We start from the raw sequence: 24,855 nt of genomic DNA, 5'->3' as shown, positions 1-24,855 counted from the left end.
TTTGGGATTTGTATACCGAGTATGTCCACATCCCCGTCAGACCATTTTATTAGTAAACTACACGGTAATGTAAAATGTACTTTTTTTTGTGATCCAATACGTAATATCACTTATCATAATTTGTTTTTTATCCAGAGGTTAGCAAAAGTATCTAGATCCTTTATAAGGCCGTGGAGGGATTCTAATTATGGTTTTATAAGAAAACATGAATCATGAACGTACAATGACTGTCACGTCCTGACCAGTATAAGGGTTATTTGTTATTGTAGTTTGGTCAGGACGTGGCAGAGGATATTTTGTTTATGTGGTTCGGGGTGGTGATTTATGTAGTAGGGTGTTTGATTTATTATTTCCGGGTTTTGGTCTATGTTCTTTCTGGTTTGTGGTATTTCTATGTGTATGTTAATGGGGGGTTGGACTCTCAATTGGAGGCAGGTGCTTTCTCGTTGCCTCTGATTGAGAGTCCTATATATGGGTAATTGTTTGGTTTGGTGTTGTGGGAGATTGTTTCTTGTTTTGCATGTGTGAGCGTGACAAGACTGTTTTGTTGTTTGTGCGGTCTTCGTTTGTTATTTTGGTGTTCTCATTATTTAAAATAAATACAAGATGAGCATCCATATTCCTGCTGCGTTTTGGTCCTCCATTCCCGACGACAGCCGTTACAATGACACCTTTGTTTTTAAGCCACGGATTTCTAATCCCTTAATATTATTGTTGGATCTAATTTTAACAGCTAACATTTCGATGGTAATAATAAATAGATATGCCGATAGTGGACAACCTTGTTTTACTCCTCTAGACAGTTAAAAAATGTCTGAGATGTAGCAATTATTTACTATTTTACACCTAGGCTTACTATACATAACTTTAACCCATTTTATAAGAGATTCCCCAAAATTGAAATATTCTAGTCATTTATAGATAAACTCCAGTCATACTTAATCAAAAGCCTCAGCTATGAAAACCAGGCCTGGTGTCCCCGATATTTCATAGTATTCTATTCTTTCCAGTACTTGTCCTATATTATCTCCTATGTATCGTCCATGTAAAAAACTCTGATTAGGATGAATACTATCTGACAATACTTTTTTAGCTCCATGCGCCAAGCATTTAGATAGGACTTTTGCATCACAACACTGAAGTGTAAGAGGCATCCAATTTATAAAATGTATATATACCACTTGGGTCCTGTTTCAGTAATAATGATATCAGACCTTCTTGTTGGTTGTCCGATAAACTGCCATTTATATAGGAGTGGTTAAAACATGCTAATAATGGTCCTCTGCATATATCAAAAAAAGTTTGGTATACTTCCACTGGTATGCCATCCAGCCCTGGAGTTTTCCCAGCCTTAAAGGCTTTAATTGCCTCAAGAAGTTCCTCCTCTGTAATTTGGCCTTCACATGAGTCTTTCTGTACAGATGTTAATTTTACATTATTAATATTCGGGAAAAAAGCCATACAATTAGCTTCGGTTAGTGGAGATGGAGGAGACTGAAATGAAAACATATGCTTAAAGTACTTTACTTCCTCTTTCAAAATATCATTCGGTGAATCATGCGTGACTCCATCATTTGTAACAAGTTTCAATACATTTTTTTTGGTAGCATTTCAATATTGAAGATTGAAAAGAATTTTGTGCATTTTCCCCCATATTCCATCCAGTTCGCTTTATTTTTATAATATATTACACTGGATCTTTCTTGAATAAGTTCCTCCATTTCTTTTTGTTTTTCCTCTAACTTACTCTGAGCCTCTATGGTACAGTTTTTATTGCTATCTAACTGTACTGTTAGTCCTTCAATATCCTTTGTTAATATGGACTCTTTTGATCTAAATTGCTTTTGTTTTATAGATGAGTACTGAATTGCATGGCCTCTAAAAACAATTTTGTGTTGTTGATATTGTTCCAAACGGTCAGCACTTGCTCCTTAACTTCTTTTTCTTTACCAATTTTCCACAACTAGTCAAATTCATTCCACACATCTGACTTCCCCTTTACCTCCTTAGTGACCAAACATTGCCCCATTTCGAGTTTATTTGTCATGTCATCTGCATCCACTTTTCTGTTACATGTGCTACAGTGTTTGGGGTTTGTTATAACCAGTTTATTAGTGTGATTATGATATGCTATAGGTCAGGCCCTATTGGTCATTTGCATGTAATGCATACATGTGTCACGTAAAGAGAGCACGGGTTGAGAGAATAGGGAATGTTTTTCCTAAACAAATTAGGGATTTCGGTAACAGAACTTTCAGTCAACATGGTTGATGTTCTGTGGTGGTTGCTACAGCAGGGAGGAGAGAGAGACAATGGGTGCTAGTCACACAGTACCTCACTGTGATTTTTTTAACACAGCAAAGCAAGTCTGAGCCTGGCCCAGGCCAATGAAATCAATCGTAGTCAGACTCCTTCTAGTCATCTTTGTGTCTTAATTATTTAATCAAACCGTAAGCTTCAAGCATCAGACAAGCTCAGTGCATATAGTGTATATGGACAAGAGGAATACCTATGTAAGAATGCTGTTCATCGACTACAGCTCAGCATTTAACACCATAGTACCCTCCAAACTCGTCATTATGCTCGAGACCCTGGGTCTCGACCCCGCCCTGTGCAACTGGGTCATGGACTTTCTGACAGGACGTCCCCAGGTGGTGAGGGTAGGAAACAACATCTCCACCCCACTGATCCTCAACACTGGGGCCCCACAAGGGTGTGTTCTCAGGGTGTGTTCTCAGCCCTCTCCTGTACTCCCTGTTCACTAACATTGAGTGGCTGCTGCCAACATACAGACTCAACTCCAGCCACTGTCATAATGGAAAAATGTATGTAATAAATGTATCACTAGTCACTTTAAACAATGCCACTTTACATAATGTTTACATACCCTACATTACTCATCTCATATGTATATACTGTACTCTATACCATCTACTGCATCTTGCCTATGCTGTTTGGCCATCGCTCATCCATATATTTATATGTACATATTCTTATTCATTCCTTTACACTTGTGTGTAAAAGGTAGTTGCTGTGAAATTGTTAGATTACTTGTTAGATATTACTGCATGGTCGGAACTAGAAGCACAAGCATTTCGCTACACTCGCATTAACATCTGCTAACCATGTGTATGTGAAAAATAAAATTTGATTTGATTAAAACACATAAGGTGTGTTTATATATGGAACAATTCACATTTTAAAATGTTGGCCAACGAAAGAACAGACGATTCTCGTTGAACAAGATTTGTTTAGGGACAGCCCTAGGTTCTACACACACATTCAGGAGTGTGCAAGCTAAAGAGAGAGAGTGTAAATTACAGAGCAGAGGGGAAGGAAAAAATCAAATCACTCCCCTGGATGTCACCCTGCATAGCCACACAGTGTTCCTGAGCTCATTACAAACAGAGCTGAACCTCAAGAGTGTGGGGGGGGGGGGGGGGGGGGTCTGACAGAGAAGGACAAAGAGGGAGAGAGAGTGAGAGACAGCAAAGCGAGAGAAATAGAGAGGAGCAAACACACAAAATGATGCAACTAACATTCTCTCTCTCTCTCCACCCTCTCTCCTTTAGTCTACTACAGTGATGAACAAAAGCCTCAGATCAGATTAAAACAGCCATTCCATTAGATAGCTTCATTCCAGACTGAACCTCAAACTGTCAAAATTAGATATACTGTAGGTGCTCATTACTGGACTGAAATGAGAAGAGGCTGAAAAGAATGGGGCAAGCATGCCAATAAAATTACATTTCTGATAATTATCACTAACAGTGCTTACTGAAACTTCTGTATACTAATGACAGACCTGCAAGTCTGGCTCCCTGAAACTGTGATACAGCCCATTACTGTGATCAGGGTACAAAGAACAATTTCTTAATTTCTTCTCGTACCTCAATGAGGCTGCTATCCTAGAAGATAAAGTAGAGTAGACCTGAAGGCATTTCTGTTCGGGATTAAAATGAACATTTGCTGCTTCATTCTTTGAATTAAGCTGTTATATTTATTGTTTGTTTCCTAAGAAACATTTCATAACTAACTTTCAAAAAGGAAGATACAGCTTGCGTACATCCTGTAGTTTTAAGAAAAACACAGAGCAAGCATTTCAATACTCACCAGGGCTATAAATTAGATGGAGCTCCCAAATTCAAAAGTATTTAGTACCAGAAAAAGAGATTGATTAACATTTATTTGATTTAGATATAGCCTACATTAGTCCAAAATTAATCAGGCTCTTATACACAATTAATTGGTATATACACCCTGAGAAATCTGTGTGCAAAAAAATGTAAATGTTCCTTATTGAGAAGTCATGTGACTAAGCTGAATAAAAAGAAGAAACTACACTATGAAACATAGATACATTAAATAAAGAATGATAATAAGAAGCTTTGGAGCACCTTAAATGAAATTCTGGGGAAAAAGACAAACTCAGCTCCATCATTCACTAAATCAGGTGGCTCATTCATCACAAAACCAACTGACATTGCCAACTACTTTAAGAATTTTTTCATTGGCAAGATAAGCAAACTTAGGCATGAAATAACAGCAACAAATGCTGACACTACACATCCAGGTATATCGGACCAAATTATGAAAGACAAGCATTGTAATTTTTAATTCCATAAAGTTAGTGTGGAAGAGGTGAAAAAATGATTGTTGTCTATCAACAATGACAAGCCACCGGGGTCTGACAACTTGGATGAAAAATTACTGAGGATAATAGCGGAAAATGTTGCCACTCCTATTTGCCATATTTTCAATTTAAGTCTAACTAGAATGTGTGTGCCCACAGGCTTGGAGGGAAGCAAAAGTAATTCCACTACCTAAGAATAGTAAAGCCCCCTTCATTGGCTCAAATAGCCGATCAATCAGCCTGTTACCAACCCTTCGTAAACTTTTGGAAAAAATTGTGTTTGACCAGATACAATGCTATTTTAGAGTAAACAAATTGACAACAAAGTTTCAGCATGCTCATAGAGAAGGACATTCAACAAGCACAGCACTTACACAAATGACTGATGATTGGCTGAGAGAAATTGATGATAAAAAGAGTGTGGGGGCTGTTTTGTTAGACTTCAGTGCGGCTTTTGACATTATCAATCATAGTCTGCAGCTGGCAAAACGTATGTGTTATGGCTTTACATCCTGCTATATTGTGGATAAATAGTTACCTGTCTAACAGAACACAGAGGGTGTTCTTTAATGAATGGAAACCTCTCCAACATAATCCAGGTAGAATCAGGAATTCCCCAAGGCAGCTATCTAGCCCCATTACTTTTTCCAACTTTACTAATGAATTGCCACTGGCTTTGAGGACAGCCATAGTGTCTATATATGTGGATCACTCAACACTATACTGTACATGTCAGCAACTACAGCAACTGAAATAACTGCAACACTTAACAAAGAGTTGCAGTTAGTTTCAGAGTGTGTGGTAAGAAATAAGTTAGTCCTAAATATTTCTAAAACTAAAAGTATTGTATTTGGGACAAATCATTCACTATACCCTAAACCTCAACTAAATCTTATAATAAATAATGTGGAAAATTAGCAAGTTGAGGTGACTAAACTGCTTGGAGTTACCTTGGATTGTAAATTGTCATGATCATAACATATTGATACCCACAGTAGCTAAGATGGTGAGAAGTCTGTCCACGATAAGGCGCTGCTCTGCCTTCTTGACAGCACTGTCAACAAGGCAGGTCCTACAGGCCCTAGTTTTGTAGCACCTGGACTACTGTTCAGTCGTGTGGTCACGTGCCGCAAAAAAGGAAAATTGCAATTGGTTCAGAACAGGGCAACACAGCTGGCCCTTAGATGTACACAGAGAGCTAATTTTAATAATATGCATGTCAATCTCTCCTGGCTCAAAGTGGAGGAGAGATTGACTTCATCACTACTTGTATTTATGAGAGGTATTGACATGTTGAATGGACAACCATGCATACTCCACAAGACATGCCACAAGAGGTCTCTTCACAGTCCCCAAGTCCAGAACAGACTATGGAAGGTGCACAGTACTACATAGAGCCATGACTACATGGAATTATATTCCACATGAAGTAACTCATGCAAGCAGTAAAATTGGATTTAAAAAACAGATAAGGAACAGCGGGGACTGTGAAGTAACACAAACATAGGCACAGACACATGCATACAAACATATACGATAACATACGCACTGAACACACACGTACATATGGATTTTGCATTGTATATATGTGGTAGTGGTGGAGTAGGGGCCTGAGGGCACACAGTGTTGTTTTGAAATCTGTGAATGTATTGTAATGTTTTTAAAATTGTATAAACTGCCTTAATTTTGATGGACCCCAGGGAGAGTAGCTGCTGCCTTGGCAGTAGCTAATGGGGATCCATAATAAATTCAAACACAAGCCAGAATGTTGAATAAAACTACATTTAAACTTGCTCTACTGGTTGTCTGTGTGGTTTGTCCTTCTGCTGCTCAAACATTTTGACAAAATATCCACATAGTAGTGTTATTAACCTAACATTCAGTACGCTGGTCAGTATATCGATTTAAACTTCCGGTTTTTATTTTCAATACTGACGCAATTCGCACGTGACAAACACTTGCCCAATACGGCCAAGCCTAACCGAACCAAAGATCGAACTGCAAACACTTCCAGCTGATTTAAAGGAAACGTGCTTTGATTACATTTGGCTATTGTTTACATATTGTGCATCACATGCAGTTAGTCAAGAGATTAAAAATACAAGCAACAGAACCTACCGCCGCCTCAAAAAGTTGGGTAAACAACACTTTCCTGTGGATACCTTATCTCCACCTCCTACCTCCAAAAGGACCAACAGCATGTACAACCAGTAAAGTAACCTAGAGGTCTTCATGGATCCACCTGTACCCGAATACCCGAGACCCGATCCGGGGCACGAGCAGGTTCAGATCCAGCATTCTAAATAATGTCACGGGTCTGGGTCGGATCTGATTGTCACGGGTCTCGGGTATGTGTAATTTTAACTGACTTGTCTGGAAGGGTCCATACAGATCCGAACACGACTGCTGAGGTAGAGAGAGAGAGATGTTATAATTTATGCTGCTGCTCTTGCTTTTCACAAGAGTGGAGCGTGGCACATGTAGCTTGTTGTTGGCCAATCATAAGTCATCAAAGTGGCAATAGGCTACAGTCATAGAGCCTCGCTCCATGTGTGGCAAAAGTTGAAGATGGAATTAATATGACCGAATTAAAAGTTAAAGGAGAAGGATTAGCTACAATGACCAAGAGCCAACAGGTAGTCAAGCTGCTTCTTAATATTCTGAATGGAGTTGTTGTTATTTGTAACTGTAGGATGAGAAAGCGCATGCACTGCAACCTCAGTTAGCCTAGCTAGCTAATGTTAGCTAGCTTAACTAGCTTCCCCCGGTTTGATGCAGTCCAAAACAGCTACGACGTAATCATATTTCATGATAAATAAACTAGCTATGGCAGTTATTAGTCTACTATAGCGCGAGTCGGCTTAGTTGGTTGTTGTCTCTAGTCTCTCCCTCCCTCCTCCCTGGACCGGTGAAGACCTCAAATATCATTTTATTCAACATTCTGGCTTGTAAAGACTTTTGAGTCTTTTTTACAATGACTTGTTTCAGACTGATAGCCATGGAGTAACCATGGTAGCAGTCAGATTTTTAGGCAAGGCCAATATCTGAATTCTAATTTTGAAATACCTCTCCTGGAGTAGCTATCCTGGAGCCCCTTTCCTTTCTTACAATGCCATCTTAAAACATACTGGTCAAGTTAACAGGTTGTTATCCAGCGAATGTCGAAAAACCCAGAACAAAATGTTATTAAGAGTCATAACTTTTGAATGCCGTCCGTGACGTCAGTGACATGCAAAGGGAAGTTAACTTTTACAGGTTGAAAATTGAAGGTGCATTTTGTATACTGTACTTCAAAATTGCCTCCTATTGGTAGTTTTCCCCAACTAATTTACCAATTACATTATGTTTTTTTTGTATTTGCATTGTGATTGGTCCCTGAACCCCAGGAGTCTATTTTGAAATATATAAAAGCCTCCTTAAAGGTGCAATCAGTAGTTGAAACAATAACAAAGCGGCACTCCCCTGTTTCTGTAGAAAGCTGAGGAATAGTCTTGGAGAAATGTAACTACTCTCAAATGATACAGGATTGACCATACATGATATCAGAATTATAGTTTTAACCATGTTTTGAGGCTATACAGTGTTGTTGTTTTTTTACATTTACTTTGTTTACAAAAACTGGAGTAAAACAAGCGTATATTTTGAGTTCTGATGGGGTACGACTGTTGAACTAAGCTCATGAGGCATTTCTAAGTTATATTCTTCAAGTCCAAAAATGGATGTAGCAAGTGTAGATTGCCCCTTTAATGTTCATTTCTGTAAAACTGATAAAGGCTAAAGACTGACTTTCTGAATTTACTCTTCACTCTCACATGAGGTAAAATGATACATTGTATGGACTTTGCTCACGATTTGTGCCGCTCAAATAATTCAAATGCAAAGAGAGTTGGAGCGAACAAGACACACAAAACAGGACACAACTTTCCATTCACAAGTTTTGTGCGAGTAAAGTCATATCGTATTTTCTTAAAATCACGACAGCTGTGATGGACAAAGATGTTTGGTACAACTAAAAAAATGCCAACAGATAATTTGTTCGTTCGACATGTGGGATCTTTTTGTGTCTGTAAAATGAATTATGCTAGAAACGGAGGTGGAAGCGCTTTTATTTGGAAAAATGTATATAAAAACCATCATATCGAAATAAACTTGGAGTCAGATGAGGATATGATGTGTGGTCCTCCCACTATGACTCGGGAAACCATGCAGATTATTAGGCTTCAATTATGATGAACTTCACAGAGTGGTGAAAGTGCACGGTGATATTGATGCTCTTTTCCAATAAATATCAACAGTCTTATTCTGGTGTGTTCGCTTAGCAATCTCACTGGAATAAAGACCTCCTCCATTCCTGTCATTATTGAAAGAGATTGTGATATCTCACATCTCAAAATAGGGCTACTTAATCTTAGATCCCTCACTTCCAAGGCAGTTATTGTCAATTAACTAATCACTGATAATAATCTTGATGTGATTGGCCTGACTGAAACATGGCTTAAGCCTGATGAATGTACTGTGTTAAATGAGGCCTCTCCTCCTGGTTACACTAGTGACCATATCCCCCGCATATCCATCAAAGGCGGAGTTGTTGCTAACATTTACGATATCAAATTTCAATATACAAAAAAAAAAAAGATAGCTACTGTTTACAGGCCTCCTGGGCCAAATACAGCATTCTTCACTGAGTTCCCTGAATTCCAAATCGGACCTTGTAGTCATGGCAGATAATATTCACATTTTTGGCGACTTTAATATTCACATGGAAAAGTCCACAGACCCACTCCAAAAGGCTTTCGGAGCCATCATCGACTCAGTTGGTTTTGTCCAACATGTCTCCAGACCTACTCACTGCCACAGTCATACTCTGGACCTAGTTTTGTCCCATGGAATAAATATTGTGGATCTTAATGTTTTTCCTCATAATCCTGGACTATCAGACCACCAATTTATTACATTTACAATCGTAACAAATAATCTGCTTAGACCCCAACCAAGGATCATCAAAAGTCGTGCTACAAATTCCCGGACAACCCAAAGATTCCGAGATGCCCTTCCAGACTCCCTCCATCTACCCAGGGACGTCAGAGTACAAAAATCAGTTAACCACCTAACTGAGGAACTAAATTTAACATTGCGTAATACCCTAGATGCAGTCGCCCTAGATGCACTAGGCTACGGTCACAAGATGCAGGCCTCCTTATTGTCCCTAAAATTTCTAAGCAAACAGCTGGAGGCAGGGCTTTCTCCTATAGAGCTCCATTTTTATTGGATGGTCTGCCTTTCCATGTGAGAGACGCAGACTCGGTCTCGACCTTTAAGCCTTGAAGACTCATCTCTTCAGTAGGTCCTATGATTGAGTGTAGTCTGGCCCAGGGGTGTGAAGGTGAATGGAAAGGCACTGGGGCAACGAACCACTCTTGCTGTCTCAGCCTAATTCTCTCTCTCTCTCCCTCTCCCTCCCCTCCCGGAGGACCTGAGCCCTGGGACCATGCCTCAGGACTACCTGGCCTGATGACTCCTTGCTATCCCCAGTCTACCTGGTCGTGTTGCTGCTCCAGTTTCAACTGTTCTGCCTGTGGCTATAGAACCCTGACCTGTTCACTGGACGTGCTACCTTGTCCCGGACCTGCTGTTTTCGACTCTCTCTCTCTCTCTCTCTACCGCATCTGCTGTCTCTAACTCTAAATGCTTGGCTATGAAAAGCCAACTGACATTTACTCCTGAGGTGCTGACCTGTTGCAGCCTCTACAACCACTGTGATTATTATTATTATTTGACCCTGCTGGTCATCTATGAACGTTTGAACATCTTGGCCATGTACTGTTATAATCTCAACCTGGCACAGCCAGAAGAGGACTGGCCACCCCTCATAGCCTGGTTCCTATCTAAGTTTCTTCCTAGGGTTCCTGCCTTTCTAGGGAGTTTTTCCTAGCCACCGTGCTTCGACATCTGAATTGCTTGCTGTTTGTAGTTTTAGGCTGGGTTTCTGTATAGCACTTTGTGACATTGGCTGATGTAAAAAGGGCTTTACAAATACATTTTATTGATTGATTGGTGAAATGATGATTGATGCTTGACAGCTGATTGACAAATACAAATATTCTCGAGCTTTTCCATAATAATCTCATCATGTAGACTAGTCTATTTTATTTTAACCAGGCAAGTCAGTTAAGAACAAATAATTAATTACAATGGATGCCTACACCAGCCCAAACTCGGATGATGCTGGGCCAATTGTGCGCCGCTCTATGGGACTCCCAATCACGGTCGGTTGTGATACAGCCTGGATTCGAATCAGGGTGTCTGTAGTGACACTTCCAGCACTGAGATGTAGTGACTTAGACCGCTTCGCCACTCGGGGGACCAAGTGCACTGTATCTGCAAGCTGTTGGCTGGAACACACGTGCCAAGACCAGAATAGGCACATTTGCTATTTAACGTATCAGTTTTTGTGACAAAACTGGCGGTAGAGTTGAAAATGCGATGGAAACACATTGGACTTTAGATTTTTATTTGGTACATGAAAACGAATCATTTTTTTGTCCACTACATCATAACTTACTGATTTTTATCCATAACATGTCTGTTTGGTGGAAACACACCCCTGTTGGAAAATGTGCATATTTTCTTAATGCTGATTTTAGAATAATTACATGAAAATCTGCTCGCCAATTGGATGGAAACCTAGCTAATGATACACATTTATTTATACCATGGCACAAATAGAATTTTGCCATTCAACGTATTATCTGGGTGAATATTTTAACTACAGTTTGTAAATGGCCTATATGCAACTACAATGCAGCATATTGCATATCTGCCCCCGCAAAAAACTCTAGCACTAATGATGGAGTTGTTTTAGGAGTAGGATGATGCTGTTTCGCTCAAAGACCCAGTGAAGCAGATAGTTCCTTATCAGCCCTCTCTTTAAATACAGTAGCTTTGCATGATCCTGCCCCTCCATTTTCCCTGCTGACTCGAGTTACAGTTACTCCTATAATACATTTACATTTTAGTCATTTAGCAGACGCTCTTATCCAGAGTTATAGACTGACAGCTACTTACAGTTAAAGGGATTCTCCGGTACTGGCCCACATGGAGGAAACTTTTGTATACTTTTTAGCCAGTAGTTCTGAAAGTAATGCTCATGAGCCAAAAGTGGTCCCTGAAAATTGCGTACTACGTCACATATGTGCAGATATGTTGATAAGGGAATAATATGTTTAAAGGTAAATGATTAAAGAGTCCAACCCTGAAACATAACTAATTAGTAGTTATGTAGCATGTATAATGAATAATTAAAGTACTAAACGTAAGTCCCATACGGTCTAGTAGAGACCCGGGAGGGAGAGAAATGTGTGTGTGTATTAGTGTGCCTAAGAAAATAGCGAGAACAATTAGACTGTGTTTGACCCGACCTAGCAAGGAACTTTGAGAAACTTATGAGGAGAAAGGGAGTAACTCTCAAGGTTCCTCTAATCTAGGGGGAAAGGAACAGACAGCGCTGGGTAGTGATTAACAGTGGTGAGAACTCCGGGGAGGGATACAACTCACCTACTGTTCGTGTGTATGTATGTGTGTAGGACATCTACTGTTTGTGTGGAGGTATGTGCGTAAGTGGGGAGTGAGCATAAAATGAATGTCTTCGTGTAATGGACTTCAGAACGTTCTCTGAATAAACTGTACAGACCTTTTGCAGAAGCTGAGTCTTTGCCTAATTATTCTTAACCCAGTGTCTTACAAACCTTGGGGATTAGTCAAAGCTTATTGATTGTTAGTTATTATCATTGGGATAGAAAATTCTCTTGACATATGTGCACCACATCATTGCTCTCTCTCTCTGCTCTGCTGTGGGTGCATCATGTGCATCTTGCTAGCTGTCACTGATATGGCGAGGGGCTGGCCCACATGGAGGAAAATGTAGGGAAAATGGAGCAGCGCAGCTTCCAGATAAACAGTTGCTTTCAAAGTAGTGATTTTATGGCTAATTGAATAGCATAATTATTCTGCTCATAGATTATGCATGTATGAGCAACACATTGACACATCCAGCCCAAAGCTGGATGGCCCTCACCCCTTTTGGCACTGATCTGAAACACTCACCCAGTGCTTTAGCCAACTCTTTTGTAGTAACAATGAAATTACTCTAGTCACAACATGGTGTGTGTGTGTGTGTGTGTGTGTGTGTGTGTGTGTGTGTGTGTGTGTGTGTGTGTGTGTGTGTGTGTGTGTGTGTGTGTGTGTGTTGCCCCACCAATCCACCCAGCACTGGTCGACTCAATCTTAGAAAGACTTATATTCAAGGAGTTTCTACTGAACTGCAGAGGAGTGAAGCAGAGCATCCCACCACACATCCTCTTTAGAGACATACAAAGCTCATGGAGTGGAACAATGATCATCACCGCAGTGGGAAGCACACACACACCCTAACCGCAAGCATACATTCAGACACGCACACGCACACACACACCTGGCTGGAGGTCACCACACGGCAGGCAGTGACCTCGGCTCTCTTCATCAGTGTGTGGACCTGCTGTGTAAAGGTGAGTCAATGAGGCTGCCGTGACTAGGTACCACTCAGAAAGAGGGGGATAACTTCACACCACACATACACAAAAACACACACACACAGTGGTGAGGTGCAAGCGTACAAAATGAGGCAACTAACAATATCTCTCCATCTTCTCTCATTTAGTCTACTACAGCGTTGAACAAAAGCCTCAGATCAGTTTAAAACAGCCCTTCCATTAGATAGCTTGACTCCAGACTGAACCTCAACTGTCCAAATTAGATATAGGTTTTCATAACTGGACTGAAATGAGAAGAGGCTGAAAAGAGTGAGGCAAGCAGGCCAATGAAATTACAATGCTGATCATTATCACTATCAGTGTTTGTTAAAACTTCTTTATACTAATGACAGACCTGCAAGTCTGGCTCCCTGAGACTGTGATACACTCCAGTGATAAGGGTACAAATAACAATTTGTTCATTTCTTTCTGTACCTCAATGAGGCTGCTATCCTAGAAGAGAAAGTAGGCTAGACCTGAAGGCACTCCAGTTCTGCTTAAAAGGAACATTCACTGCTTCCTTCTTTGAATTAAGCTGTAAGTTTATTGTTTGTTTCCTAAGAAACACTTAATAACTGACTTTCAAAAAGGAAGACACAGCTTCCGTACATCCTGCAGTAATAAGAAAAACACAGAGAGCAAGCATTTCAATACTCACCAGGGCTCTTAGTTGGAGCTCCCAACTTTAAAAGTATTAAGGACCAGAAAAAGATATTCATTAAAATTGATTTGGTTTACATATAGCCTACATTAGGCCAATATTAGTCTGATTAATAAGGTTGAAATACACAATTAATTGGTATATACAGCCTGAGAAATTTGTGTGCAAAGTTTGGAAATGTTCCTTACAAGCCAGAATGTTGAGTAAAATTACATTTAAACTTGCTTTACTGGTTGTCTGTGCGATTTGTCCTTCTGCTGCTGGAAAATGTTGAAAAAATACTGATGAAATTCGCACATGACAAACACTTGCACAATATGGCCGGGCATAACAAAACCACAGACTGAACAGCAAAAACTTCCAGCTGATTGCAAGGAATCGTGCTTTGGTTACATTCAGCTATTGTTTATATATTGTACATCACATGCAATGAGTCAAGAGATAAAAAATATAAGCAACAAAACCTACCGGCGCCTCAAAAAGTGGGGTAAACAACACTTTCCTGTGGATACCCTATCCCCACCTCCTACTGTCAAAAGGACCAACAGCATGTACAACCAGTAAAGTAACCTAAAATTAGAGGTCTTCACAGATCCACCTGTACCTGAATACCCGAGACCCAATCCGGGACCTGAGTAGATCCGGTTCCAGAATTGTAAATAATGTCACGGGTCTGGGTCGGCTCAGATATGATTGTCACGGGTCTCGGGCATGTGCAATTTTAACTGACTTGTCCAGAAGGGCAAGTACAGATCCGAACGCGACTTCTGCAGTAGAAGTTGCGAGCTCTCCCTCCCTCCTCCCTGCTCCCCAAGTCACTTGCTCACAGCACTACCCATCCCCCGCCTGCTAGAGTGGCACCTCTCTCCCTCCTCTCGCGCATTATCAGCTCCGGTTAATAAAGTAGCTTAAAAAAAGGCTTTTTCTGCTGCTTCCCAATATCTGAATCCTACTTTTGAAATACTTCTCCTGGAGTAGCTATCCAGGAGTCCCTTTCCTTTCTTCCAATGCCATCTTAAAACATACTGGTCAAGTTACCAGGTTGTTAGCTAGCTAATGTCGGAAACCCAGAACAAAATGTTATTAAGAGTCATAACTTTTGAAAGCCTAATCAGACTTGCTCATGCTCATGGTCTTACAAGTGACGTGTAAAGGGACGTTAACATTTACAGATTGAAAAATAAAGGAGCATGGCCTCCTATTGGTCAATTTTTCCCCAATTAATTTACCAATCACGTTACGTATTTTTAGAGATGAAAATGCGATTTCTTTCTCCCCAATTTCAATCTTGTCTCATCGTTGCAGCTCCACAACAGGCTCGGGAGGTGAAGGTCAAGTTATGTGTCCTCCAAAACATGACACACCACTGTGCTTCTTAACACCCGCCCACTTAACCTGGAAGCCAGCCACACAAATGTGTCAGAGGAAACACTATTCCAACTGAGGTCAGCCTGCAGGCGCGTATTGGCCTAATGTAGGCTATATGTAAACCAAATCAATTTTAATGAATATCTTTTTCTGGTCCTTAATACTTTTAAAGTTGGGAGCTCCAACTAAGAGCCCTGGTGAGTATTGAAATGCTTGCTCTCTGTGTTTTTCTTATTACTACAGGATGTACGGAAGCTGTGTCTTCCTTTTTGAAAGTCAGTTATTAAGTGTTTCTTAGGAAACAAACAATAAACTTACAGCTTAATTCAAAGAAGGAAGCAGTGAATGTTCCTTTTAAGCAGAACTGGAGTGCCTTCAGGTCTAGCCTACTTTCTCTTCTAGGATAGCAGCCTCATTGAGGTACAGAAAGAAATGAACAAATTGTTATTTGTACCCTTATCACTGGAGTGTATCACAGTCTCAGGGAGCCAGACTTGCAGGTCTGTCATTAGTATAAAGAAGTTTTAACAAACACTGATAGTGATAATGATCAGCATTGTAATTTCATTGGCCTGCTTGCCTCACTCTTTTCAGCCTCTTCTCATTTCAGTCCAGTTATGAGAACCTATATCTAATTTGGACAGTTGAGGTTCAGTCTGGAGTCAAGCTATCTAATGGAATGGCTGTTTTAAACTGATCTGAGGCTTTTGTTCAACACTGTAGTAGACTAAATGAGAGAAGATGGAGAGATATTGTTAGTTGCCTCATTTTGTACGCTTGCACCTCACCACTGTGTGTGTGTTTTTGTGTATGTGTGGTGTGAAGTTATCCCCCTCTTTCTGAGTGGTACCTAGTCACGGCGCGGGAGGTTTAAAAAATACTTAGAAGTCGGCAAAGTTCTGGAGCACGTCTTTAACACCCTCTGGTCCCTAGATGAGCACCACTACCGACTATAAAAAGATAACCACCCAATTCAACCCCCTACAGCCCTCACCCCTTTTGGCACTGATGTGAAACAGGTGGATAGGTGGAAGCAGCAATATGGAAAAACCCAGTCAAGGTGAAATACAGTAATTACATTGCTTAAACCGATCCATTCCTCTCAGATCGACTGGAGAGCCTTGGGAGCCAAAGCTATGGGTTGATGTGGGATTCAGCAGCATTATGCTACTGAGAAGTGGAGGAGCTTAGCACATGTTTGAGCAATACCACATTTTGCGTGTGTATTCATTACTGTTTTAATGTGACCATAGAGTAGTTGGGCAGCAGCCATCTCACTGGCGGTAATTCTGCGTATCAGCAGTTGTAAATGACACCAACCTCTCTTTCTCTCTGTGCTACCATCCCGAAAAGTGTGAAGCATTGATCAGTAGGACAGGTAGGCTGATTTTGTAAAACGATACAAGCGAGTAGCAATAAACAATCTCCTGTTGATGAGAATGAGTAGCCTAAAGTCAGAAGTTTACATACACTCAATTAGTATTTGGTAGCATTGCCTTTAAATTGTTTAACTTGGGTCAAACATTTCGGGTAGCCTTCCACAAGCTTCCCACAATAAGTGAATTTTGGCCCATTCCTCCTGACAGAGCTGGTGTAACTGAGTCAGATTTGTAAGCCTCCTTGCTCGCACATGCTTTTTCAGTTCTGCCCACAAATTTTCTATAGGATTGAGGTCAAGGCTGTGTGATGGCCACTCCAATACCTTGACTTTGTTGTCCGTAAGCCATTTTGCCACAACTTTGGAAGTATGCATGGGGTCATTGTCCATTTGGAAGACCCATTTGCGACCAAGCCTTAACCTTCTGACCTCTGTCTTGAGATGTTTTTTCAATATATCCACATAATTGTCCTTCCTCATGATGCCATCTATTTGTGAAGTACACCAGTCCCTCCTGCAGCAAAGCACCCCCACAACATGATGCTGCCACCCCCGTCCTTCACGGTTGGGATGGTGTTCTTCGGCTTGCAAGCATCCCCCTTTTTCCTCCAAACATAACAATGGTCATTATGGCCAAACAGTTCTATTTTTGTTTCATCAGACCAGAGGACATTTCTCCAAAAAGTACGATCTTTGTCCCCATGTACAGTTGCAAACCATAGTCTGGCTTTTTATGGTGGTTTTGGAGCAATGTCTTCTTCCTTGCTGAGCCCCCTTTCAGGTTATGTCGATATAGGACTCGTTTTACTGTGGATACAGATACTTTTGTACCTGTTTCCTCCAGCATCTTCACAAGGTCCTTTGCTGTTGTTCTGGGATTGATTTGCACTTTTCGCACCAAGAACGCATCTTCTTCCTGAGCGGTATGATGGCTGCGTGGCCCCATGGTGTTTATACTTGCGAACTATTGTTTGTACAGATGAACATGGTACCTTCAGGCGTTCTGAAATTGCTCCCAAGGATGAACCAGACTTGCGGAGGTCTACAATTTTTCTCTGAGGTATTGGCTGATTTCTTTTGATTTTCCCATTATGTCAAGCAAAGAGGCACTGCGTTTGAAGGTAGTCCATGAAATACATCCACAGGTACACCTCCAATTGACTCAAATGATGTCAATTAGCCTATCAGAAGCGTCTAAAGCCATGACATCATTTTCTGGAATTTTCCAAGCTGTTTAAAGGCACAGTTAAGTTAGTGTATGTAAACTTCTGACCCACTGGAATTCTGATAGAGTGAAATAATCTGTCTGTAAACAATTGTTGGAAAATTACTTGTGTCATGCACAAAGTAGATGTCCTAACCAACTTGCCAAAACTATAGTTTGCTACCAAGACATCCACCCAGCTCTGGATGACTTAATCTTAGAAAGGCTTATATTCAAGGAGTTTCTACTAGTGCTGAGCGATTAACCAATTTTTTTTCTGTTATTAAAGAACTAATTGGCTGACATTGGTTCAATTACCTGAAACCCATTTAGTTTCTCTTCAGAGAAGTCAAATCATTCTCGAGAGAAATCTGAGGAATAAAGTGAAGAACTATGTGGGATGCTGGGCTAAAGGGAGTTGTAGTTTTCATTAAGCAAATATTCAACCTAGTTCAGCACAGAAACGTGGTAAATAACCACATTGACCATAATCCATTGCACCAGCTTTTTCTGGCTCATTGACGGATCAGAGAGAAAGAGGCGAAGCGAGAGGTTCCACTCTCGCCAAAAGCTTTCCAAAATAAGCCCAATGCATTTATATAGGTTTATTTTGGACCTAAGCGTGTCTTCCCGCCTTTGGGACAACGACTCCCATTGTTAGGGCATAGACATGAGCATCTCGTAATTGTATACAGATCTCTGGACGGATACACTTTTATGCCTGCTTCGTTAGGTTAGATACACACAGACCACATACACCGCATGAGAGAGGAATGTACACAACACAACATCCACAGGGACAGATGCAGTTCATAAAAGTAGACCTTATTTACTTTGAATAACTAGTAACATTATTTTGTCAGACAGCTCTGCAACATACTTAGGCAGGCTAGCTAAATAGGATGACTAAAGACAGTATGGTGAGCATAAAACGTTAGGTGCCTGACTGGCTGACTGCTACTTCCTGAGCCGAGAAGAGACAAATAAGTCATCAAATAAAAACTAAGAAATATATACAACTGAAATGTTTTATTATTTCATAGTAATTTCCTTTTTTTTTTATTGATATCCACCAAACGAGGACCTGACAGAGACAATGGAATATCTTCAATGTTTTGGCAATTGAATGTTCACTATTTTTGGCTTTTGAATTAAAAAGCTCTGAAATCATTGTAACGTCCTTATTTCATAAAACATTTCATGTTAAAAAAAAAAATCTTATGATTTGCTTTATAATTATACCGAAACCAAAACAACCTCAAAAAGCACCAATTGCTCAGCACTAGTTTCTACTGAACTGCAGAGGAGTGAAGCAGAGCATACAACGACACATCTTCTCTAGAAACATTACAAAGCTCATGGAGTGGAACAATGACCATCACAGCAGTGGGAAGCACACACACACCCTAACTGCAAGCATACAGTCAGACACGCACATGCACACACACACACCTGGCTAGAGGCCACCACACGGCAGGCAGTGACCTCGGCTCTCTTCATCAGTGTGTGGACCTGCTGAGTAAAGGTGAGTCACTGAGGCTGCATAACTAGGTAAAACTCAATCTACTCTCTCTCTCTGAGCTCACACTGTACAGAGGAGCAAACTGCAAAGGAAGGAATAATGCAGCAACTCTTCAAGGACAACGGTAGTGAACTCCCCCCCCAAAAATGATTTGTTTTAAACCCACAGAAAAAGCATTTTTTAAGTGAACTTTCTTTGTCCTTGAGGAGTTGCTGAATTTCCCACTATTTTTCAGTCCCACTTAGCTCATGACTGGCTCTACTTAGGAACGCACAAAGATAGAATGAATGCTGCCACCAGCCCATAGTACTGTATGGCGCATTAATCCACTGACACAGCCTGGGTCAATGCATTCCTCTGGATAATTGTATGTCAGCCTCTTAGCATTCATTATATCACTTTATGAGTGACTTTATACCTCCTTAGTACTGATGAACAAAACATCTAGGCCCTCCCTATAGATCTGTGTCATCTAAATAAAGGCCATTTCCAAGTGAGTGTCATGTCAATAGGATTCAGGTCACTCTAGAAACTGTCTGGTCGATGTGTTCAACAGTTACACCCCGAGTTCAGCCAGTCAGAAGAGAAGTTCACAGGCAAACAAAACAAGAGCTCCTGAATGTTGGACCGGATGAGCAGCCAAAACATGATGAGCAGCCAAAACATCTACTTTAAAAAGTGAAAATTGTGTCACGGAGAGTTAATCCTATTGGGAAAGCTCTGCGTATGTACAACTCTTACACACTTCACTTTGGTGTTGCATGCTACAATAATGTATGACCTTGTTTTTACCCTGCTGAGATTCCTGTGGCATGAATGATCAGATATACAATAACCAGAAGAGGGATTAGCTGGATCACAGAAATTCAGTTTTAGAAGAAACCCTGACTCTCTTTATAATCCTGTCAATCAGGAGTGTATTTGATTCTTTGATATTCATCTAAATCCAGACCAGTAGTATTATGTCAGCTCATCTGTAAATCCTGATCTTGATATGAATGACATAGGCTACAGAAAACGCCTATAACATAGTAATAAGACAGCAATACATGTGCAAATCAGATGTACAATACAAAACTGATTCAGGCATTTATACAAAGGAACCTTTATCAAAGAAAGGAACAAATAAATACACTGACACACACGCACAAACAATCAACTATGTTGAAGGCAAGTAAATGTATCACACACCACAGACAAATAAATCAATATTTGACATTATGCCAAGATCTTACCAAGAGCTATTTCTTTGATGGGGACGTGCACTCAATCAGCAAGCGTTGTAGGGCTGACTTCATGTCATCAAATAAAACATAGGCGCATCAGTCAGCTGGTCCTGTGTAGCTATAGCACCAATGTTCCCCCGAACTCCGAGCTCCAAATTGGTAAGTGAAGTAGCTATCTAGTATCGACAGTTCTGTCAGACACTGGAATAAAAGGCAGAGAATGCGCTCTTGCCTTGTAGTTTATATTACCATATATGCTTCCCTGGTTAATTCGTTCCCTCCCACTCGGCCACTTCGGGATACCTCTCCAACCTCTTTCCTCAAAGAGCAAAACAATACACGTTGGCTATGACATTTGCACCAATCTGTCGGATGAAATGTCCACGTCATGTCTCAGCTGCCCGGTTGACAGCTCTCTCCTCCCGCGGCGTTGCTCAGGAACTCTGTGGAGTTACGTGTGTGACATACTCAGACACCACTCAAGGTCCCCCCGTGTACCTTGGTACTGCAATATTGTCACACCTGCCACTCTGCTACACTTTGTTCGTAGTAGACTTTCCACGTCTTAATCGTTGTCTCGAACGAGTAGTACTTCAAAACCCAATTGTTTTTCTATGTAGCTAGCTAGGGCGTTCAAAACAGTTCCGTGACATGCATACTGCTCTACTCGAACACACAAATATATTCAAAGCATGTTGTAAAATTATCAAAAGGTTATACATTTCTTTATACAGGAAACTGATATATTTGTCCACTTTGCTACCTATAATAAAATAGCAAAAACCCCAGGAAGTAGCTACGTCCACACGCCACTATTTTCATTGTTATATCTGTGCAGGGTTGCCAGGCAAGCAGACATTTCTAAAACAATGACTGTCAAAACCTACCCTAAAGGCCTGAAAACTAGCCAAAAAACGTTTTCAAAGCAAGAGAGATGTTGCCATATGTATACAATAAACCCTTTTCCCATAACGTTATCGAGTCATTTAGGAAGGAATATCGTAGTAACTTGTAATGACGTTCGAGGGCAAAATTCGGTTTTCCTCAAAATAATAATTATTGCCAGGACACAATAATGTCTTGGACACAGCCAACGACTTCAACTATATATCCCATTCCAATATTATATTCCAAACAATCTTTTTTTTAAAATTAATTTAAAACAACTTTTGATAACCGTTTGCTCCTGAATGTCCTTTTAAAGACTGTTGGGATGTAAAACCTTGGATTATTCAAATAATATTTAGAGCAATTGGACATAATGGTTTGTATGGAAAAGGAACAGCAAAGAAAGAAAAAGGTGAGTTAAAAACAGGGAGGGGGAGGGCAGTTAACCCGATACTTTTTAAAAAATTCTCTTTTTGAAAAATAACATTTCGTGAAATAACTAAAAAAGTGTAAACTCTATCCATTTATTTCCCTTTATAGTTTATTTGCCTAAGCATGACCTTCACCCACATACCAATTTTTTCCCAAACATTGCTTTTTTTGTGTCAGCAATTAGACATTGTTCTTAGGGGGGCTAGTTACCCCCTAGTACCCTATAATTGTAAATAAATCCATTTTGCACATGTGTAAAACTATAGATAAATCCAACAGGAGAGTTTGAGTGGTGAACGTTGGACAGAGGATCTCGAAATCTCTGAGCAAGAAACACTTGGAGGAACTTAAAAAAAACTAATGTTAGGCTATTTTCTGGCAATTGTGTTATTATGTGCCAGATGCTAAGACTACAAACCGTATAAATGGCCCATATGCGAGATTGACTTATCATTTCAGTAGGCATAGGCTACAGACTAAAATCTGGGTTTATGATTGTAATTACATTTTGCCATGGTTTGCTTAGATAAAGCCAGGTAGCTTATAGCCGCTGATAGGCCTACATCTTATTTCAGATAGTCTACAGTAGCCTAGACAAGATGTAGGCAAGATGTAAACTAAACGATTTAGCAGCTTGCTGAGTTAAAATTAACAGACTCATTAATTCAACATGAATAGGGAGGTGATTTAGAGGTAAGAAATGCTTGTGTTTCCCAATAGCCTGCTGTAATAAGCTACGAAGGACAGGGTCATAATTTCAATCACTGAATTAAATATTAATAATATGTACAGTACCAGTCAAAAGTTTGGACACACATACTCATTCCAGGGTTTTTCTTTATTTCTACGATTTTCTACATTGTAGAATAATAGTGAAGACATCAAAAGTATGAAATAACGAGCTTCATGAGGTAGTCATCTGGAATGCATTTCAATTAACAGGTGTGCCTTGTTAAAAGTGAATTTGTGGAATTTCTTTCCTTCTTGATGCGTTTGAGTCAATCAGTTGTGTTGTGACAAGGTAGGGGTGGTATACAGAAGATAGCCCTATTTGGTAAAAGACCAAGTCCATACTATGGCAAGAACAGCTCAAGTAAGCAAAGAGAAACAACAGTCCATCATTACTTTAAGACATGAAGGTCAGTCAATTCGGAAAATTCTGAATATTTCTTCAAGTGCAGTCGAAAAACCATCAAGCAATTTGATGAAACTGGCTCTCATAAGGACCATCACAGGAAAGGAAGACCCAGAGTTACCTCTGCTGCAGAGGATAAGTTCATTAGAGTTAACTGCACCTCAGATTGCAGCCCAAATAAATGCTTCACAGAGTTCAAGTCACAGACACATCTCAACATCAACTATTCAGAGGTGACTGCGTGAATCAGGCCTTCATGGTCGAATTGCTGCAAAGAAACCACTTAAAAGGACACCAATAAGAAGAAGAGACTTGCTTGGACCAAGGAAAATGAGCAATGGAAATTAGACCGGTGTAAATCTGTCCTTTGGTCTGATGAGTCCAAATTTGAGATTTCTGGTTCCAACCTCCATGTCTTTGTGAGATGCAGAGTAGGTGAACGAATGATCTCCGCATGTATGGTTCCCACCGTGAAGCATGGAGGAGGAGGTGTGATGGTGTAGGGGTACTTTGCTGGTGACATAGTCTGTGATTTATTTAGAATTCAAGGCACACTTAACCAGCATGGCTACCACAGCATTTTGCAGCGATACGCCATCCCATCTGGTTTGCTCTTAGTGGGACTATCATTCGTTTTTCAACAGGACAATGACCCAAAACACACCTCCAGGCTGTGTAAGGGCTATTTGACCAAGAGGGAGAGCAATGGAGTGCTGTGTAACCGATGTGAAATGGCTAGTTAGTTAGCGGTGGTGAGCGCTAATAGCGTTTCAATCAGTGACGTCACTCGCTCTGAGACTTGAAGTAGGGTTTCCCCTTGTGTTGCAAGGGCCGCGGAATTTGTGGCGCGATGGGTAACAATGCTTCGTGGGGTGTCAGTTGTTGATGTGTGCAAGGGTCCCTGGTTCGAGCCCGGGTTGGGGAGAAGAGAGGGACGGAACTTACACTGTTACATTGGTGCTGTGACCCGGATCATTGGTTGCTGTGGGAAAGGAGGAGGTCAAAGGGGGGGGGGGGGGGTGGGTGGGTGAGTGAGTGTAACTGATGTGAAATGGCTAGTTAGTTAGCGGTGGTGTGCGCTAATAGTGTTTCAATCAGTGACGTCACTTGCTCTGAGTCTTGAAGTAGGGTTGCAAGGGCCGTGGCTTTTGTGGCGCGATGGGTAACGATGCTTCGTGGGGTGTCAGTTGTTGATGTGTGCAAGGGTCCCTGGTTCGAGCCCGGGTTGGGGCGAAGAGAGGGACGGAACCTACACTGTTACACTGCATCAGATGACCTGGCCTCCACAATCCCCTGACCTAAACCCAATTGAGATGGTTTGGGATGAGTTGGACCACAGAGTGAAGGAAAAGCAGCCAACAAGTGCTCAGCATATGTGGGAACTCCTTCAAGGCTGTTGGAAAAAGCAATACTCATGAACCTGGTTGAGAGAATGCCAAGAGTGTGAAAAGCTGTCATCAAGGCAAAGGGTGGCTACTTTGAAGAATCTAAAATCTATATGATTCCAAATCTATGATTCCATTCCATATCTAAAATCTATATGATTCCATATGTGTTATTTCATAGTTTTGATGTCTTTTTTTTGGTTACTACATGATTCCATATGCGTTATTTCATAGTTTTGATGTCTTCACTATTATTCTACAGTGTAGAAAATAGTAGAAATAAAGAAAAACCCTTGAATGAGTGTGTGTCCTAACTTTTGACTGGTACTGTATATGAACTGAATATGCTTATTTTGAGCCTATTGTTATTACTGTTACCATCAATCTAATGCGTTCTAACAACTGATGGGCAATTTTGATAGAGCTTTGATGACTTCTAATTCAATTAACTAAACA

The 24,855-nt window shown here is 40.6% G+C and overlaps 1 protein-coding gene across 2 annotated transcripts in view; it reads right to left on the bottom strand.

Annotated features, from left to right (window-relative positions):
- LOC115197322 (furin) overlaps positions 1–21,601 on the bottom strand; it is a 223,724-nt gene extending 202,123 nt beyond the window's left edge. For both annotated transcript variants that reach the window (XM_029758720.1, XM_029758721.1), the window contains exon 1: positions 20,569–21,601. The gene's annotated coding sequence lies outside the window, so the exon portion shown is untranslated. The remainder of the gene's footprint in view (positions 1–20,568) is intronic.
- Between the last annotated feature and the right edge of the window lie 3,254 nt (positions 21,602–24,855).

Source organism: Salmo trutta, chromosome 7 (genome assembly GCF_901001165.1).
Source record: "Salmo trutta chromosome 7, fSalTru1.1, whole genome shotgun sequence".
Lineage (NCBI taxonomy): Eukaryota > Metazoa > Chordata > Actinopteri > Salmoniformes > Salmonidae > Salmo > Salmo trutta.
The sequence above is the reverse complement of the archived record's forward strand: the minus strand, read 5'-3'. Positions and strand labels throughout refer to the sequence as shown.